Source organism: Cryptomeria japonica, chromosome 6 (assembly GCF_030272615.1).
Source record: "Cryptomeria japonica chromosome 6, Sugi_1.0, whole genome shotgun sequence".
Lineage (NCBI taxonomy): Eukaryota > Viridiplantae > Streptophyta > Pinopsida > Cupressales > Cupressaceae > Cryptomeria > Cryptomeria japonica.
Window position 1 is genome coordinate 377,992,127 of NC_081410.1, and position 5,393 is coordinate 377,997,519.

Consider the following 5,393-nt stretch of genomic DNA (forward strand, 5'->3'; position numbering starts at 1 on the left):
TACTACTCCTCTAATTGATCCAACTAACATTAGGTTGTATGAGAACAATGCTAGGGCAAATAATGGCATTTTGAGTGGGATTGCTAATTTTGAATTTTTGAAAGTAATGAACAACTTATCTACTAAGGATGTCTGGGAAAATCTTAGCAACATTGAGGAAGGAGATAATAAAGTGAAGCAAATAAATATGCAAAACTTCAAGAGCAAATTTGATAACTTGAGAATGATAGAGGATGAATATATTGCTAGTTATATGCTCTAGAAAAGTATATGAAGTGGTTAATGGCATCAAAGGTCTTGGCCGAGAACTAAAATAGGATGATATTTTGTAAAAAGGTACTGAGATCTCTCCCTAAATCCTATAGTCTTAAGGTGTCTTCTATTGAGGAGTCTAAATATTTAGATAACTATGCAGTGCAATAATTATATGTTGCTCTCATTGGTTTTGAAATGAGACAATTTCACAAAGATGACCCAAAGAAAGAAGCTACTTTCAAAGTTAGTGAGAAGGTGTAGGATGAAGAACCTAATCAGATTGATGGATTTGATGAGGAATCAAACTTTGTAATAAGATTGAAAAAGGACATCGACAGACACAAAAATAGGTTACCCTTTATATGCTTAAATTGTGGAAGAATTGGTCATTTTGCTTTTAAATGTCTCGTTTGAGAATCAAAAGATAGCAAGAAACAAGAAAAGTTCAAAAGACTCTTCAAAAGATGAGGACCATGATGATTCAAATGATGAAACTCTCTTCATGACCTTGAAGGTTAGTAATAATGATGTTGATGTTGAAAAATGCAAGAAGTCTAGAACCTTGTAGACTAACAAGGACAATGAAAAATTAATGGCAGTGTAGATTGCTTATCATGCAAAAGAAGAAGAAAATGTTTGGGTGATTGATAGTGGTTGTTCCAATCACATGATTGGTGATAGGAAGAATTTCATCAACCTTGAGAAGTGAAACGATGGATTAGTCAAATTTGGAGACAAAGGCTCTACGCTAATTTATGAAAAAGGTATAATAACTATTGATGGAAAGAATAAGACTAGGGATGTTCTCTATGTCAAGAGGTTGAAGCATAATTTATTCAATGCCATTCAAATATTTAACAAAGGATATAATCTCATGTTTTATGATAAGGATGTGAAATCAAAAGGCAAACTATGAAAGACTAGTTGTAGAAGGATCTAAAACTGAAGGACCTACAATGGTTATCACCTAAAAGAGGCCAATGGGAGAAGGTGTCTATTGACTTATACTAGTGATAGCTAGTTGTGGCACAAAAGGATGGTGTGCATTAACTTTGAAAACCTTGTGAAGTTCAACACTACTCATGTGATGAGAGACCTACCTAAGATCATTAAGCTTGCTAACATATTGTATAAGGAATTTTAGATGAGAAAGAAAACAAGGACACTTTTCAAGAACAAGGAGTACTCATCTAAATGACCTTTGGAATTGATGCAAACTAACTTGTGCAGACCTATTACGACTCAGAGTCTTCAAGGTGAAAGGTATTTTATGTTGCTCATTGATGATTACTTTAGGATGACATTGGTTACATTTTTGAAAGAAAAATCAATAGCTCTTAATAAGTTTAAGATTTTCAAATCTATGATTGACAATGAAATGAATGATAAAATCAAATGTCTAATATCTAATAGAGGAGGTCAGTTTACTTCAAAAAAGTTTGAGAATTTTTGTGTAGACCATGTAATTAGGAGACATTTCTATGCTCCTATAACCCCTTAGAAAAGTGGGGTAGTGGAAAGGAAGAATAGAACTATTCGAGAAATGGCTAGGATAATGTTAAAAGATGCTAATCTACCTGATATATATTGGGAACAAGCAGTTCATACAACTGTCTATATTCTTTGCATGGGCCAACTAAGGGTCAATGACTCTAAGACTACTTACAAACTATGAAATGAAAGACTTGGTACTATAAATGTCATATTTGAATCCTAAATATTGCAAACCCTAGTTCTAGCCACAAAACCTTAGATCTACAATTAAGTCTAACAACACATCAATAAAGAACCATCAAGCATGAAAAATCATAATAATTATTCAAATGATACCTTCACACATTCAAATGGATTTGATCTTCATTATTTTCCTATCTCCATTGATATTGTTTTGATTGTCGCTCTTAGATTTATATGCTTTCACAATAGCTTGATGGGGAACTAATGTGGTTGTAATGGTGTAGGCTAAAATTGATTCGAGAGAATGTAAGTATGCTTGAATATTCAATTCCTAGAAAGAGGGGAAGAAGCCTCTTTTATAGAGAACATCTTAAAATTGGAGGGATAGGATCAAGAGGTGGTATAAAAGATGGTGGTCTAAGATTGAAGGGTAGGTAGAGGAAATAATAAAATAAAGGGAGTGGTTAGGATAAATGAGGGAAACAAGCTAAATGAATTAATTAAATATATTAAAGAACTTGTTTAATTAAGAGAGAGATGGCCACATTAATTAAATAAATAAAATATTTATTTAATTTGGGAAAAGGGGAATTTTTAAAATAAAAATATTTATTTAATTAGGTTAGGACAATTTTAGGTGTCTACAACTACTGTTAAGTATTTCAAAATTTTGGGTAGGGGATGTTACATCAAAATAAATGAAGAAGACTTGAGAAAGTTTGATTCAAAATTTGATGAAGAGATCTTTCTTGGTCATTTAAATAGAGGCAATACCTATAAATGCTACAAAAAAGGCTAAGGAAGATAGTTGAAAGTGCAAATGTTAGGGTAGATGAAGAAACAAGTCAAAATACACAAGAACTAGAGGATTGTGGATCAGGTGAATCATTTTGCATAAAAGAAGAAGAAGATATAAAATAGAAGGAGCAAACATAAAAAAAGGCTCCTAAGATTCTAGCCAAGTATGTTTAGAAGAATCATTCAAAAGATCAAATTATTGGAGATAAGAATCAAGAGTGTAGACTAGAAGGTGACTTGCAAAAGCAAGTGAGTAGGGTTTTTTTTTGTGTTTTGGCAGAGATAGAACCCAAGACCTTTGTTGATGCCAACAAAGATGAAGGATGAATACAAGTTATGGAAGAAAAAATAAATTAGATTGAGAAAAATAAAACATAGGAGATGGTTTCTAGACATACTGATAAAAATGTGATAGGAACAAAATGAGTATTTTAGAAAAAATTAAATGAAGATGGAGAGGTGGTTAGAAATAAAGCAAGATTGGTTTGAAATGGTTGTTTAAAAGTACAAGGAATTTATTTTGAGGAGACTTTTTCTCCAGTGGCTAGGACGGAAGCAATAAGAATGTTTCTTGCTTTTGTTGCTCACAAGAACTTCAAAGCTTATCAAATGGATGTCAAATATGCCTTCTTGAATGGAGACCTAGAAGAAGTCCACATAGAGTAGCCTAATGGGTTCTAGTTATTATAAGATTGGAAATGGTTTGCAAACTCAATAAATATTTGTATGGCTTTCAAACTCAATAAAAATTTGTGTGGCCTCAAACAAGATCCTAGGGTTTGGTATGCTAGATTAGACAAGTATCTACTTTAGCAAGGCTTCAAGAAAGGTACCATAGATAGTAATCTGTATATTAAAATTGACAAAGACATAGTTTTGATAGTTGTTGTATTTGTTGATGATATCATTTATGGTGGAGATGATGGAATGAGTAAAAAGTTTTTTGAGGAAAAGTAGAAGTAATTTGAGATGTCTATGTTAGGTGAATTATCTTTCTTCCTTGGACTTCAGATCACTCAACTAAATGATGATATATTTATCTCTTAAGCTAAGTATGTTATGAAGATGCTAAATAAATTTGGTATGGAAGATATCAAACTAATGAGTACTCCCATGACATCCGATTGCAAACTGAGCAATAATAATGAGTCACCTTGGCAAATCATACTTTATGTAGGTTCATGACAGGAGGATTATTGTACTTAACTACATCTAGACTAGACATTATGTATGCTATGTGTTTGGTTGCAAGGATTCAAGCTAAACCAAGAGAAAAAAATGTGAATGCAATAAAGAAGATCTTCAAATATTTGAAAGTCACTCCAAGCCATGGATTGTGGTACCAAAAGGATGATGAATTTTCCTTGAGTGCATATATTGATGTTGATTGGGTTGGTTGCATTGATGATAGAAGAAGAACAAGTAGTAGAGCTTTATTTTGTGGAAACAAGATCGTCTCATGGCTTAGCAAGAAGCATGATTCATACTCTTTATCAAATGTAGAAGTAGAATATATTGTTGCAACATCTTACTGCACTCAAGTGTTGTGGATGAAGTAGATCTTGAAGGATGTCAAGGTAATATATAATGAGCCCATTCCTATATTGTGTGATAGCACCAGTTCTATTAACATTTTAAAAAATACGGTGGTGAATTCTAAAACATAACATATATCTATTTGGTATCATTTTTTGAGAGAGAAGGTAGCAAATTAGGAAGTGAGATTGCAATATGTACATACAAAGGACAAAGTTGCTAACATACTTACAAAGGCACTTTCAAGGGATATATTTGAACATCTCAAGAAAAAGTTAGGGGTTGTTACCCCTCCCTCTTCTAACTAGATGAATATATGGTGCATATGTCCAAGGGGAGTGATTCAAGACTTATCTTTATCCTTAGACTAATGGTGTCTACCATTCGCAAGGAGTTGGTAGGTGGTTGATGTTGATAGGGGGAGCATGCAAAACAATGAAGATTCAAAAAAGGATCTTTTTCCCTTTGCCCTTGATAAAAAGGGGGAGAGAGAGTATAATGTGTGTTGGGCCATCAATGCTAAAGGGGGAGATTGTTGTAGATATGGTGTCATCATACTGTGTTGTCATTGATGTCATCCCTCAATGTGGTGTGATGTCTTTGATACTTGCACTTGTTTGTTGATGAGGTGTAGCGATGATAATGAAGTTAATGGTTAGTGGTATTGTGATGACATATTAATTAAGATGAGGATTGAATGCATTAAGATGAGGATTATAAGTATTAAGATTATGATTAGAAGTATTATGATGAGTTGGATAGAATGCTTAGCATGTTGTAAACTATTGATTGATATCTCTTGCTATTACTATGTAAGGAATTGGTGTTACAAAGATGTTCTAGTCTCCACATATTATTAAAATAATAAGAATATGAAAAGTTGTGTTGTTGACTATTTCAGAGAATGCTTCACATTTCTCTACAGTTGATGATATGGAATTATGGTTTGGAAATTAGCTTGTATGTGTTGAGAACACTATATCTATATCTTTTTAGGACATTCAAGTTGTCAAAAATGGTTTAGGTTATTGCAGTATGTAGGCAATTTTGTTGTACGATAGACAAGACTAGGAAATGCTCTACATTTATGTGTTTGCTCCCACAATTTGGTGGGAATGATTATGTTG